We start from the raw sequence: 16,496 nt of genomic DNA, 5'->3' as shown, positions 1-16,496 counted from the left end.
TCCTTCCCTTGGATCTCCACTGATTCCTGAAAGCACTGTCATCCCTTGTCCCACCGCATCTCAACAGGAGTATCCCAGGAATATCCCAATTTCTCTCCTTGCAGATGGGACTTCATTTGGCAGTAATACAAACTCCTACCACAGTTCCCAGTGAAGGCCTGCACTTCTTTTAGGAATAGCATCTCCTTGTACTCTGTACCTTTATCAGACACTGCAGGTGATCCACACACAGCATTTTACACACAGACTGTATGCATGGGTGATGGGTGAGTGGGACAAACAGGCCTCTCCTTTTTTCTGTTCAGAGACAGATGAACAGAGAGATGTTCAGACATCCATGGGAGAAGGGAGCCTATCTGTGCAACAGGGGACAGTGCTCACTTTCTGATGGCAATTTCTCGGTGGTCCCTTTCCAACAGTCACAGCCCTCAAGAAGGCTGCAGCTCAGGTTCCTGCTGGGTGTCCACCAAGTGCACCTTCAGCCCCTTAGTGCCAGTTGGCACTGCCACAGAGTTTGTTTGAAGGGTTACGTGAAGGATGACAAAATATCACTGCATGCTTCACAGTGCAAGACAAGCAGGAAGCTACAAACATTTTGGTTTGGTTGGCCTACCCCATGCTTGATACTGGCTATGGACACAGTCCAAGGAGATGATGCTGCTCTGAAGAAAGCAGCAGCTTCAGGTAAATTAGCGCTCTGGCCTCCAGAAATTTTTGCATCAGTCCATCTGCCTATGGCCTTGAAATTCTTGAATTCTGTTTCTCTCCAGACTTTCTGAATGTCTCTTTTCTCTCCACCAGTTCCCCTTAGGTGCCTCCTTCTCCCTGTTCTCTTGATCATTGTCCTGTTTTGCAGGTGTTCTGGGCTGCTGCTTACCAAAACAACTCTCAGACAACACTCCCTCCCTCCTGCACTTCCCACCTCTTGGTGACCAAGAGGGGAGAAGTTCTGTCCTGCCAGGGCTTTCACCATCCTTTCACCACCTGTATCAGAAAGTATGAGCTCGATCACGCTTTCCATGGAGACAGACAGCTCTTGGAATCAGGCTTCCCAGCAAGAAACTGCCAGGAAGAACATGCACATGGCTGTACCACCTGCCCAGCATCACTGCAGGTGTCACCAGGTGAGGGAAGAAGGAAGCCAATGGGTTAGGGGCCAGCTCCCAGCTCTTCTGAATCCCAAACCAGGTCTGTGTCTTAACATCCAGAAACACCTGACTGCTGGCTGCTGTAAAACCCTTTTTATGCTGTCATTCTGGGGCCTCACACAGAGACTGCTGGCAAGATGTGAGCCCAGACCTTCAGCCCACTCTTCACAGCACCACGGGGACTGGGGAACACAGGATGGCCCCGTGACAGGGCCAGGCCTTGTAGCAAACGGTTGGCCCCTCATGCCAGAGCTGGGACACAATGCTCAGAGCGCTGAGCTAGGAAATATGTTTGCATAAGACACAGTTGTTCACCGGAGCCAGCTCAGATTAGACGCAAATTTAAACACTGAGGTTATGTCTACATGGCTGGGCAGATAAGCTCACAGGGAGCTGCACCTTCTCTGCTGGCCAAGGGAAACTGCAGCATGTGAGGATCTAAGGGCCCTTCCCAGGAGTGCCCTCACACAGACAGATCTCGGTGGGGCCACCTGGACTCCCTCCGACTCTGTCAAGTATTGAGGGCCTCCAGGCTATGTTGTGATGCCTTAGAGGCAGTGAGGACCAAGATGTGACTCCATTGCACTGAGATGCTCTGCGGAATTTACAGCTCACAGAAATGAGCACCAGCCCCTTCTGGCTTGTCTCTTCAAAAGTCTCTTTTGCCACAACATGCAAAATTGTGGCTCAGCCAGCCAGCCAGCCACACAAAGGCAAAAGCAAAGGAAAAACAAATCACTCTGTCAGGATCTGTTTTGCCAGCCTCCAGGTCTAGCACATTCTTCATTACCCAGACCCACCATTGCCAAGGGATTGCCTCAGGTAGGAGATATCCCTCTGCAGAAGCTGAGGAAATCATAGATGTTCCCTCACCCATCTGCTAAAGGTAAATCCACCTGTCTAGACTCCCTAGGGATCAGAGAAACCCAACAGCAAGATGCCCAGAGAGACCAGGATGAAGCAGCCAGGGCACTGGTGAAACTGCACCTTGAGGGCATATGGGCACAGCTGAGGGCTGAGTGAAACTAACACTCGAGCTAAACTCATGTTTGTAGAAATGAGGTCGTCACAGGCACTAACACAATACAGCATACATTTTTCTGTGGTCTCAATGCAAGACTTAAATCTGAAAAAAAAGAAAAAAAAAAAAAAAAGCAGGAAAGCTCTTGAAGTAAGCTTTGCTATCTACCTTTTGGCCAGAAGTTGAGTTGGCATCAATTATTCAAAAAGAACATGTTTTAGGAAAGGAAACATATGTGCTTAGAAAAGAAAAAAGAAAAAGAAAGCATAGGTTAAAAACTTCATGATCTCATTTGGATCATTTTATCTCAGTTACTGGCCTGGAAAGCAGTAGAGAGTCTTTGCTACTGAATGTAGGAGCAGAAAAAAAAAGGTCTATAGACTATACATTCTAACATAATTTGCCAAAAATAAAAAAATAAAAAATTGAAAGACAAAATAAAATTCCTTAAGCTACAAGTACTCAAATACTAGAGAATTTTTATACATTGCCTATTTTGGCAATAATTTTATGGCTGACAACAGAAAACAGAATATCCCTTAAAATACTCTCTCTCAATAAAATGAGGAGGATTTGTTCCTGTTTGGATCCCCAAAGAAGCATTCGCTATTGTTTAGCAAACATCTTTTTAACTGCTTTTGAACAAGTAGGCATATTCAAGGCTTTTATGTCAAATTATTCTTGTCAGATCTTGTCTCTGAAATATCTTCCCTCTCCATATGTCTAGTCAGGAGAGACACAATATGCTGAGATACCCACTATGTTGTTCCATGGGACTGAATTCCCTATAGAGGATAGATTGGTTTCATGCTCCCAGAATCCATTCCTTTTACTGAGACACTGGAGATTGTTCCAACACATTAAAAGGTTCTTGTATTTCTGTTGTATTTTAGTTATATGCATCAAACATGACTGTTGATTAGTTTTTCAACCTGAATCTTTTCTGATGAGTTAAACTTCTCATTTTCTGATTAAATTTCTCATTTAATTCTGGGTTGTAAGATATGTGAGGGAACATCTCCTTTGTTTGCATACTGTGGTGACTATTTAAAATAATAAATTAAAAACAAAGGAACAATGAGAGGTCATCAAAACATCATCTGGGGTGGAATCTCCCTTGCTTTGGGAGCCACTACAATAGCCCAGTGATTGCATTAACTTACCACATTCTCTATACCACATATGGCATGAGCATGTCAAATACTAGCTTCATCAAAATTTTGTACAGTAAAGAACCTCATCTGGGCAGCATTTCCTGTATCAAACCATGCCAGCCAAAATGAAACATGAGCTACAGCTTGCTGAAGTTTTCACTTTTATAGGTAGAGATTTCCCCATTTCAGCTCTTCTGTCATCACAGAGGTCATTTATGTCTTACTTCTGTCTGTTGTGCAACACTGGAAAATAATTAACACCTATTCCAACCAAAGAGTTTCCTTCATGCTCTGCAAAAGGAGACTCTCAAGGGTTGCCCATAAGATACTGCTCACAGAAGAGCCTCTCCTGAAGGTAGCAGGGCATTTTCTTCCAATACAAAACTAAAATCGCTATAGACCCCATGGACAGAAACAAAGCAGATTTTGCTCTGAAGGCCATGCCTGGTAGAGCTGACCTCTGTTGCTAACCTCCAGCCTGGGGACATCACAAAAGCAGGATGTCCTGCCAAGCATATTGACTACCTCAAATTCCCACCTGATGGTATCCTGTGCTCATGCCTCAGGAGTCTGACACAATTCCTTCATTACCTATCTCTGTCCAGTTTTGATCACATCTCTTGTGACCTTTCAAATACAAGGCCCCTGGCCTCTCACTGTGTCAGATGCACTCAGCTCCTTCCTGGCATTGCTCCCCGTCTTCTCCTTGGCCAGGTCCACCACCACCAGCAGGATGTGGCTGGGGAAGCTTTGCCCAACCATCCACTTTCCTCTAGACACAAGCAGGAGCCTCCCATGGGCTTTCTCAAAAGGGATATGCTGGCTCCTTCTTCATCTGAAGGGCGTCCAAGCCCACTGAGCTCCAGAAGAGGCTGGAAACACCATCTGTTTCCTCCAGCTCTTCGTGATGGGGAACAGGATACAGCCCAGGATCCTGTGGGCCGATGAGATATTTTTGAGCTTCAGCTTTCTGGCGATTTGCTGTCATTCAGGGGTTCTGGTTGTGATGAGCTGCTGCATTTTGCTCTCTCTTGTTGCTCTCTATACTGGGTTTTGTGCTATCCAAAGAATCAATGACCTTATTTTTCAGGTGCAGTGACCTCTCACGGCACTTGTGCTGCTCAGCACCACAGAAAATGTAGCTGCTGAAGTCTGTGGTGAGTTTTATTTACAAAGCTTTTTTCAATCTGAAAGTACAAATAATAGCTCTTTCTCAAGTTCTCTGGCGTCCATATGGCCACGAGCCGCTTCTTCCACATGGAACTTGCGAAAACCCCATTCCAAAAGAAGATACTTGTACATACGCTGAATTGCTGGGAAGGGACTGGCCAAAGGACTGCTTTTAGTTCACACTTCAGCTAAAAATAAAGAATGTCTGGAACATTTTCCTCTTCCACTTGCTCTGGATTACTAAACAGATCAGCTGAGGAATTATCTTTTTCTCTACAGCACCCACTCCAGCCCAGATGGACTGCATCTTTAAGCCCAGAGAATGACACCAAAGGCTTAAATAACCCATTATTCTTAAATATGAGTGATGTAGGACTTCCAAAGGCATAGTGCCACCTAACTCCATCCCTGTCTCCTGTTCTGGGACACTTCGTCCTGGGAGGGACAGACTCAGAGCCCTTGGGTGTTAAGCAGAGATAATCCATGTTGAATTAGAGGAAGAGACAGTAAACTTCTGAGTGTGAAGTTTACATATCCTTATCAAAAATTCCTTACATAAACCAGATCTATGCCCAGAGCTGTGTCTCAATTCATAGTAAGCCCTTAAGAAAGGCTATGTGCAGCTAATGGAAAACAAATGTCTGTTTTGGCAGGGCCTGCAGCCAATGTCAGTTATTCCCCCTCCTCCACCCCCATTTGCAGAAGAAATAAAGAAATTGTCAAAATGAAACAGGCTGACTGAAATGTTCTGGTTTACTCTTAACCATTTGAGTGCTTCTCTGATATACAACATATGCGAAAGACCTTATCTTAGTGGTTCATGATGAGAAAAAAAACCTGCTGAAGAAACCATGTTCTTTTTCATTAAAACATATAATGTCCTCAGGAAGGAAGTTCAGAGTTGAAAACACTGATATGCCTCATAGCCTGATAGCTTTCAGTAAGGACTGTTTTAATTACTGTAGCTTGTAGACTTTGTTTTGCTGGAGTCTGGCCAAAAAATGAACAAGAGTACCAAGCAATCTTTAAACCATTTTCTAAAGAAAACAAAGCCTAGGGAGAGCAGAATTATTAGCTGTGGCCTAATATCTCAAAGCAAATTAATACAAAGTATGGTTATTGTTATTTTCTCAGGAAAGAGCAGTACTGTCAACACCAGTGTAGAAAACACCAGAAGCAAATTCATCATCAGGATTATGGTCATTATCTCATATGAACTGTACCAAACCACAAATACTGTTTTTAACCCAGAACACAATTGAGAGTCTGACTTTACCTCAGTAACAACATGAATTCAGGTCCCAACCTGCCTGTGGGTAGGTACATCAGCTTGTACCACAGTTGAAAAATTGGTGCTGCAGAAATTCCGAATCAGGCAGGACTCTTGCTGAGTTTTACCTTCCATGGGTGTGGAGGGTCTGATTCCCCAAAGCCTTGTCTCACCTGGGACAGTTTGGTTTGCAGATCCCAGAAGCTGTGAGCATGTACAGGAGAAGAATCACTCCTTTTTCACGTTCCATTTATTTAGGCATCAGGAAGTTGAAGACAGCTATAGCCTCTTGACGTCAAGTCAGATAGCTGACCAAGTACTTGAGCAAGTATCCTCAAGGCAATATAAGGACACAGGAGAAGCTGCTCCCAGATTTGAAGCAAGTGGATATAGGAGATGGGCATTACCAGGGTGGCACATCACCAACAGAAGCACCATGAGAGAGAAAGCAATCATCCAGCACACAGGCACAGAGTCACTGGTGCTTGACACTGGGACTAAGCTACCACAGCATTTTCTGGGATAGGTGCTAGAAAACATGGCTTGGGACTGTAAGAAAAGAAACAAGTGTCTATTGTTGGACTTCACTTTTGTTTAAACTAGTGTGCTTTGCAGGCTCATCAAAAATAAGGAGATTTCACCAAAGAAATACCTGATTCCATCATCTATTTTTGTTGGCAATGAAACGACATTCAAACAAATGTTGGCTGTTCTGTAGAACAGAACAAAAAATAATAAAAGTGCAAGAACTAATTTTCAAGGAGAGAAACTGTGGCTGTAATGGAATGAAGACAAACCAAACAGCAGAAGCATTTAGCAAGAAAGGGTACCCAAAGGAAGTAAAACAAAATTCAAAACAAAGGCTGGGGATGCTGCAAAAGGGAACTAAATCTATATCTAGAAACCTGTAAACCTTCATATTAGAACAAAATTAAGGCAGGGAGGCATGTCATAGATGAGCTTTCCAAACTCAAGGAGCAAAGCAAATCAGTGGCATGACCAGCAACCTAACTACTGAGGATCAGATTTTCCAAGAAATGAAAGAGGCCAGGAGCTTTTATGCCAGTATGGAAGTTGCTAACATGAGTCTTGTTGGAGTGACTGATTCCTCAGGCAGCTATTCCTATACCTTCAACACAAGGAGCAATCCTGTGTGATACAATGCCTCACAGCCAGCAGTGAGCAAAACAGTCTTCCTGAGCTTTTTGTCTGGCCAAACCCTGTCTCTTTGTTGTAATTTTCCCTCTGTGATTCAGCTCAAATGCCTCTGTGCTTGCTTGACCCTCACTGTTTGTCACCACCATGACCACAATATGTGGGCTAATAACCTGAGCTTCAGGTTCAATGCTCAGCATGTCCTTGCTCTGCTCCTGAGCTCATGCTTCTCCTGGTCTCTTTGCTTTTGTCTTCATCACAAAGTCAACCCCAGCCTGCCTGTCTGCTGGGCTTCTCTGCACATACGCTAGCCCTGTGGGTGAGATGAGCTGCAGCAAGTAGATTTAAGAGGCATAAGATCCACGAAGAAACTAAAGACCCTAGTCAAAAGTCCTCACCAATGAATTGAACACACCAGTGAACTTTGTTAGGACATGGATTTCACAATCTTCTTGTAACCTACAAAGATCCAGGAAGAAGAGATGTGATTGTCTCATCTCAAATAAGGAAAACATCTGCCAGACTAAGGACACCGTTTGCTAAAAGAGGCTTATTTCTCTTAGTTTGTTATCCAGCCCACGTAAATTTCTGGGGAGATGAACAGAAAAGAGATTCCATCTTGAAAATGTCAACTCTAAAAAACACTTAAAAAGAAAAAGACAAAAAGGAGACAGAATATTCCAGGACAGAATCTTTAGCTCCCACATTTTAGATTCAGTTTGGCTCAGTATAGCATGGGGTGGATATTAAACAAATGCCTTCACTGTAATTTGAAAATATTTTTTGTTTAGGAATTGTCCTTATCTCAGATATTATCAATTGTATGGGATCAGTGCAGCAAAGACTGATGCACAGAGAAGAGGCTCATTAAACAACCACCTCATCATTTAATAATTGCAATGGGGAAAGTTGTCTTACAGGCCATTAAAAATTGTTCTAAGATCCCCGGGACATCATTTATTTGGCCAAGAACAAAGACATCAGAGACCACATAGGGTTTGACAAAGAGAAGTAAACAAAGTCATTGAAAAAATCGTAGCCTGGACCACGCAAGGGTGTTACCCTGGTACTGTAGTTCATGCAGTTCTTTTTCCATTATGGGATTTAAAAGCAAGTAACATACTTTTTAAAGCAAGTTGAGAAGATAGGGGAAAGCCTATAGCACAGGGACCAAGTCAACAGAAAAGGCTGTGGTCACAGCAGGTTGTAGGGCACAGAGTTCACTTTGGAATATCTACCAGTTACTGCATGACAGGCCTCTCTAACCATCTTTTATTGCATTTAAATTATTACTTGATGATATCTTTGAAAAAATAAAATAAAATTCAGGGAATTGTAATCAGCAAGGAGGGAATTTCCAGCATCAAAAGCAAAATGAGACTGTGCACAACTGGCCAAATTTCCAGCCATATGGTTGTGCAGAGTTTCGTAGTGTTATGCCATGACAGAAAGTTCATCTGGGGATTTTACAGGATCGTGGAAAAGCTGCACGCACTTAGTGAAAATAGGAGAGCATTTGTCTGGTCACCAGAATGCACCAAAACATTTCTGGAATTTGAAAAATCTCTTATGACTGCTCCTGTCTTGACTTTGTTGTGCCTCAAAGCTTCTAATATTGGACCCAGATGCTACCACATATGGCTTAGGGGCAGTATTAAGATACAAGAAGAACAACAACAAAAAAACCTTGGGAGAATGGTGGACTGGTACAGTAACCTAAGACCCTGCGGTTAAATTATGATGCTACCCATGAGAAGCATTTGAGTACTGAATGCCCTTGGAACCTCTTTCCTGGGACAGTCATGTTTAGGACAGAGCCTCTTTCCCAGCTAGGTCTCTCAGTCTTCAGGAGTACAATGGGACAATTAGCAACCTGTCTGGGAAAGCTGGAGCACTATGGTTTTAGAGCCACACAAAGGTTTTGGCATGAGCAAGAGCAGCCAGACAGCCTAGGTAAGAAGTGAAGGTGCTTTTGGAGGAGGAAAGGACTCAATGGGTTTCTCAAAGGAGCATGTGAGCTTGAGAAGAAATGCTCCTTCCTTCCCTTGGCAATATTTGTAGAACAAGACATTGCTCCTGGCTCCTCTGATGTTTTCTGGAAGGCAAAGGCTACATCAGAAAATAGCCTCAAACACACAAAATGGAAAGCAGAGACTTTGATGGCAGCAGAAGTCCTCATAAAGACCTTGTACCTGTACCAGGATCTTCCATGCATTCCCCCTTGGTCTGTGCATACACTTTCCATTTTAACAGGCTTCTAAAATTCTAGTGGTTCAGAAAACTCAGCTTATTTCAGCTTATTTCTGCTCTAATCATTTCACCCAGGACCTCACTGTATGCCCTTAAGAGAAGTCATTGAAATTCAGATTTGAGTTGTTAGTTCCTGCAGTAGCATTTCTTGGTGTTTTAGCTCTGTGCTGCTGCCTTGCAGTGTATTCACAAAGTGGTAACACCAGGACCTCATCTGGCTCATCAAGGACCAAGATCTGATCGTTTGAACAGTTTGATTTCCTGGGACCAGATGCAGCTCCCTAGGACACAACAAGGCCCTGCACTCCCCTGTCACCATTTTCCTGGGCTCCTGGTAGGCCTCCTGACACTCCTGGCAAGCTGCAGCCTGCAAGGCCACGAGCTGAGACAGCACCTCAGCAGCACCTCTGGCAGCATCAAGCCATCTGCTGTGTTGACAATAGCAGAGTTTTCTTTGCTGAAATGGCTTTCACTGCCCTCGGGCTGGTGCTTTGCCTTCAAGGTCTGAGTGTAAGCAAGCAGAGGAGGGACATGGCTCCACAGAGAAGACAAATGCTGCAGTAGGTTTTCAAGTGTTCTGACTCAGCGAGTTTTAGCAACTCTGCCCTTGTCAAAGATACGACATGGGAACTATTTTACAAATAAACAGATGAACTTATGAATAAAAAATAGCATAGTTCTTCATTCTTATAATCTGGGAGGTTCTGTGGAAAAGATAACATCTTTTATTCATGTTGCTGAAACCAAGTAGTCTTTGTTCTTTCATCCCCCTAACCAAAGATGGGACAAAACATATCACAAGATCTCTCTGCATGGTCTTGTGTCTCCTGCTTCTTCCTTTCGCTCTCTGCCTGTGGCCACGAGGAATCCTGCTAACCCACCCCTCTGCATGAAGATGAAGAGATCATTCTTAACAGCGCACTTAGAGCGTCTCTCTAAGAATTTTTCCAGCAAACCATTCACCACAGCCCTCTGAAAAAGGTATGAAATAATCTCTCCATGTTAGTCTTACATTATTTATGCTTCATTCCAGCTATCTCCTTGTTTCCTGTGGACAACATGTTGATTTATTCATGCTGTCAGGCAACCTCCCCTGACCATGTTTCCAGTACAAAACTGAAAGGGAGATTTAGCCGCCTACTCCCCAGATGTGCAGTGGCTCCAGCTCTATGGCATCTGTGTAAACATCAGCAATAAACTTCTGACTCTGAGATTAAAAATGGGGAAGTTTTTCTTTTTACCCCATACTCAGACGTCTTGCATCAAAATGTTTTAAAGGCATCTTTGGCATTTTTTGTTATGAATGCATTTTGCACGCTATTCATCAAGGAAATATGTCGCCTGGAATCTAGCCACTATCAGAGACAAGGAACGATACAGACACCCTCAGCAGAGGTCAAGGCTGTGATGTTCCCACTAGGAATATGCCAAGGAAGAGCACAGCTCTGAGCTGCTCAGGTACTTAGCAGGGCTGCAGATGGCTGGCTCTGCTGTGGGAGTGTCTCTTAAATGAGGATGCTGTAAGAGGGGTGTCTTAGGGTGTTTAAATATTCTTAAGTTGTCATTTAAGTAATGACAAATACTTAAATGTAAGAAAAACAAAGAAAATTATATTTTAAAAAAAAAAAGGCAAAAAGAAAGAAAATGGAAAAAAGGTGAAAAAGAATAGAAGGGGAAAAAAAAGAAAAAAGAAAAAAAAAAGAAAAAAAAAGAAAATATCATCAACTTGGTGCCAAGTGATTAGTTCCCTGAAATCAGTGATCTGTTTTAGTACTTTATAGGAGTCAAAGCAATGCTTCTGTTTAAGCATATGCTCTAGAAGTGGCCTGGAGGAAGGGCACCAGTGGAGCATAGCTGCCTTTGGTGAGCAGCGCATCATCTGGAAAGCTCTTTTCCACATGAGGCAGGTTCCATTCATTACCCTAATGACATTTTTTGCTCTTCTCATTCAGCCTGTACAAAACACGCCTTTGTACTAGGGCCCACAATTTGCTGAGGGGTAAAAGAAGGGGTACAAGAACAAAAGTAATTATGGCTTGTGTGGGGCAGCCACCAGGGCTAGATGGAGGTTCGCACTGACTCCATCATTTTCCTAATTTGATCTTAATGCAATAGGTTCAGTAGCTAGAAACTGAGATTGCCACTCTCTACACCATACAGTTCTCTTTTTAGCTTTTGAAAATGTTGGCCAAATTTAAGGGTCTGAGCTTAAATTCTTCATGTTGAGTATTTTCTTTAACTAAGAGTAGTTTACTCTAACTGCCCTCTCGGCACTCCGAATAGATGTGGAAGAAATATTTGTTTCCCTATAATGAATAATTATTTGATGGCTTTGCTGAGGGGCTGCAGAGCCCAGCAGCTTCAGACCCAGAATTTGACCTTCAGGGACTCTGCCAGGCAGAGCTCTCCATTGCCTCCCATACCATGCACTTTTGGCTGGGTTTTCAAGCTGCCAGAAAAGAAGGCTCTGCCTGGGGGGACACTTTGGTTCTCCTGATGCTTCAGTGCTTGATTTTTCAAACACAGCAATATTTTAATATATTTTAATATAACTGCTAGAGCAGGTTTTCATTAAAAACCACCGAAATCACCCTTTTTCGATGATGAGTTTAATCCTTGAATTATTAATACCCACCAATGAAAGACGGGAGATTGATATTACTGCCCTCGTTGGTACTGTTGCTGGAAGAAAGCACTACATTAACAGACAACAGACAGACCAAGGGCTGTAGACTTAGCTTGTGTGGTTGTTTTTTTGGTTCAGTAACAGCTGATTTCAATCACTTTTAAACAAACTTCTGAAGTATTTTGTACACCCGGTTAATGTCTCTATAAATATCTTCTGTTTAACTATGGACAAATTATCTCCCGGCATGAAAAGCCAACAAGGTTTTTTTGGGAGGGAAGTTGTTTCCTTCATCTGTCTATGACAAATAATGATCAATAAGAGATGAAATATTGCTTTGGAGCCCACGCCCAGCTGAATCTCACCACGTGTACCATGTAGATATACAGTACAAAATTGCACAGACCTATACAGCTTGGCAATCCTGGAAAAGACCTTCAGCTTTACAATTAAACAATCTGGCTTGCTTTTTGAGCTAAACCTCATAACCCAAGAGTGTCACAAACCTCAAGATAAAAAGAGGGGAGTTTTTCAACCCCGCTTCACTACAGAGGGGAGTGCATGTTCTCCTTGGGCCAGAGCACACCCTTCACCAGCAGACTGTCCTCCAGAAAGAGCTGCTCACCATCTGCATCCCATCAAGGCCCAGGATGTGCTTCTCTCAAAGCAGGTGGCTGGCAAGCCAAGGAGGGCACGTGCTAGATCTCACCTGGCCAATGCTTGGTGAAGTATTGAGCCCCACCTGGTGGGAAACTGCCCCTTTCACAGCCTGAAACCTGCTGCTTGTACCATCCCAGCAGGAAGATTCCCACTGGGTAAGAGAAGGTGATGTAATGCAGGCAACATCCTCCTGTGAACCCTTTATGTTTAGGCTTGTCCCCATCTCCCCCGCCTGTGGTGCAAGACCAAGCAATGTAGGTTGGACTTTCCAACTCAGGCAAGCATTTCCTGACATGTTTTACCGTAAAAAATGACCTTTAAAATCGTTGCCATAAAAGCTGATTTGGCTGTGGGCTTGGTTGCATGTTTTATTTGAATGAAGACGTATCTTCTTCACAATATAATAACTAACAAAAACCTCCTTATAAATCCTGATGGGAATTACTGTAAGGATGATGGTGTGTTGCACATACCAGCCAAATGTGGTTGCACAACCACAACCCTGAATAAATGACCCTAATCACAGCTCTCATTTCTAATGGGAAGTGTGGCTATAGCAAAAAACATGGCTTCTGACGAAGGGTTTTGTCATTTTTTTAAAAAAAAAGAACACTACTAGGGCTAAACTCTGAGTTGAAATACAAGAATTTATTCTTTCTTAAATTCAAAATACACAGTGTTTTGAAAGTGCCATATCCAAATATCAAGGAATTGTTGAAATCTCAGTTTATGTTACAGTTAAACCCAGCTTTAGAACATCTGCCTATTGCCATACCATCATGAGCAGATGCTGCCTTCAAAGAATAAAACTAAGTACGGGGAGGAGATTTCTCTTTCTCTCCCTCCCGTGTGTGTACATAACACATATACAGCAATCAAGACCAATTGCGCTTGAAAGAAAATATGGAGCTATGCCACGGTACCCTGGCATAATAAACACATATATGTATATAGATATCCATTACATAAGGGTGCTACAGCATAGATTCATAACTTTATCACACTACAGTTCCCCTTGATTATACTGACAGTCCTAATATGTTTCAGACAATTTGGCCTTCACTATATCCTGCAGCTGAAAAAGCTTGGCAAGAAATAACTCAGAAGAAAACTTCAATTTTCCCCTACATATACTTCACTTGAGAGAGAGAGAGAATTTTGGCATACTATCCAGGTTTAAATAATAAATTTTAAAAGTGTAGTAGAAATGAAACCAGCATCTTGCTGTTACCTGCTGGCAATCAGAAGCAAAAATATAGTCTGTGTACGTATTGCTTTTTGTTATCCTCTTTTAAAGAGGTGTAGGTAAGACAATCCTCCTAGTGAGGCAGCAAACAAAAAACTATACCTGGGTCCCCTTCTTTTAAAGCAAGAAATTGTTGTGTATTGGAAAGTTGTTGTGCACCATCAATAACTAGAATTTTGCTATTATCACAGTTATTTGAAGGATGCAGTGACTGCCAAGCAAAAAGGAACACATCTGGGTTATGTCTAGGTAGAGACAGAGTCCAAAAAAACATGTGTGCCTTCATGGGCTATGTCCAGAAGACCTACTTATTGTTACTGATCAATAACCACCCCTTTATGAAAGGTGTAGTTAGAAATTCAGCTATTAGGTCTTCACAGGGCTGTGGTCTGCAGTTGCAAAGAGCTCCCAAGCAGTATTTATATCGTTGGAAGTACTCAAAAGCACTGATAATGACTGCCAGCACCATCAGCAAGAAAAGCAAGTTTGGATCTTGATGTCCTGGTTCAGGTTTGGTGTGCTGGGAGAGGAATGCTATTTACACAATAAGGAAAAAGCTTACCCCAAATCACAATTTTTCTTTCAAATGAGACAAATAAATTACTGTAATTGCTAAAAAGGGGAAAACTCACACTTGATTCGTGTGGCTGCACTCTCTTCTTTCAGGATCAGGGTTTCCCATGGGAATTAACTGGGCCAGGGACGGGCTAAATCCAGACGATGAGACCGCTGGTTTTATCAGTTGATCTTGTGAGTTATGACACCTTCCTGCTTTACTAATGAACCTGCCCCCTCCAAGCGACACAAAACTGCTTTGTCTTTCAGTGTGATTGGTTTAGTAAGTACGTTCTGCCATGCCATAATTTGTCACAAATTCATTTTCCAAAAGAGCCACTACCTCATCGAATGCTCATCACTAATACAAGTACACAGGTAAAATCATTTGTTTTTCATTGGGAAAGGTATTTGAAGGTTCCCTTGCTGAGTTTCTGTATGAAAATACCTAGTCTGACCTTTTTTTCTCATAAAAAAGGAAGAGCAAAAATCAGTGGGGTCCTCTATGTAGCCAGGTGCACATGCAAGTGGAATATCCTCCTGGGCACCCATTTCTATGGATGTCCTACCCAGCCAACTTTCTGAAAATGAAACCACTGATATACTGAGTGCCACTCTGTAGAGCATTCCCGGGAAATGGCTTTTCTCTTATTAAACAAGGATTTTTATGGTCTGTGAGCCTGGAGGATACAAAGCTGGGTGTACAGCTGTAAAAAATGTCTGCCTCCTGCTCTCCACACTGCCCTGGCAGCTTCAGTGGCAGGAAGGCACCAGACGTCAGGCTGCCAATCAGTACCCACTGAGAACCTTCAAATGTTGACCAAACACATGCATAACCAGGCACTAAAATTTTAATAATCATTTCTTAGAGAAGACTTTGCATTTAATGCCAGTTTGGTGCGACAACCACCATTAAAATGCTTTGAAGCTTATGCAATGGAGTAATGGGATTGCCTTTGTCTGACTCTGTCCAGGGTGAAAATAGCCTTGCTAAAAAGCTGACCAGACGGTTCTCATTATTTCATCTTCTACACGGAAAGGTAAAAAATCCTACTGAAGTCTGATGTTTTTTGGTCAGGTATTGAAATCACTTTGTCTGTTTGTAACAGCGACAAAAGGAAACTGAAATTCCTGTTTCTGAGAATCTCTGTGACACCAATAAAACCGGACAGACTGAAAGATTAAAATGAAAACCTAAAAAATGATGCAGTATAAATGGGCCATCCAAAAAGACTTTAAAGGTGGTTTCAGAAAATGTCAACACTTCCACATTTTTAAAAATGATGAAAAGCCTAAGTATCTAAAAGCATTTGATTTATGCCGCACGGGTGTTCTTATGCCAAAAGTGGATATTAGTCGTAAAAATGAGAATAAAAGACACTTCTGTACTCTTAAAGCAAGATAATGCTTTATCTATAGTCATCCACCCTTCTAAAAGCAAGTTATTATACTGTAATGCATTGTGCTAAGAGATACCAAACCTGGAAAACACATCAAATGGCTACGACTTTTTTTTTTTAAAAAAAAAAAACAAAACTATTTCAGTGATAATACTTTGCAGAGAGCAGTGAAAATAATGACTTCAAATAAAATGCCGGTTTAAAATGCCGGTCCCATGCAGTTGATGACATTTGTCTGTGTGCTAGCTTTGTACAAAGTGAAAAGCAACAACAACAGAAGAATAAAAGCAAAAAGCCAAATCCCCTAAAATTTTCAATTAAACAGATCCCAAGTCAAAATTTCAGAGCTGAACACTCTCAAAGAGTGTCAAGAAAAAACATAAATCCTAACCTAATCTACGTAAATGAAGTTGATATTCACCTTCCACTCATGGCCAGTCAGTATAAAGAACAAACAGACCAATATCAGTTTGTTATCGGTTTTACATCCACCCAAAGCACCCTGTGGTGATGAAATGTGGCCATGCAGAAGTTGGTGCAACTTCACCTCTTGGTCCTACTACAGCTCTGCGCAGGACACTTTCTCCTGCATCCTGTGTCAGCTGGACCTCAAATACCACCAAATCCCAACAGCACAACTGGATGGGTTCTGCACAACGGCAGTGAACAGGCACATGTTTATTTGACAAGGAAATAAAAAATAATTTAAAAAAAAAGATTGGTTTGCTGATTTTGAAAGGGTCAGACGACAACTTTTCTCCAGGATCAGACATTTCCTTCCAAATCACAGGGACACAGCAGAGAGGAGGTTTCAAAGCCCAACAGCCCAACAGCCAACCTT

The sequence above is a fragment of the Aythya ferina genome (assembly GCF_964211825.1).
Source record: "Aythya ferina genome assembly, chromosome: 4".
Taxonomy (NCBI): Eukaryota; Metazoa; Chordata; class Aves; order Anseriformes; family Anatidae; genus Aythya; species Aythya ferina.
Note: the sequence above shows the minus strand (reverse complement) of the source record.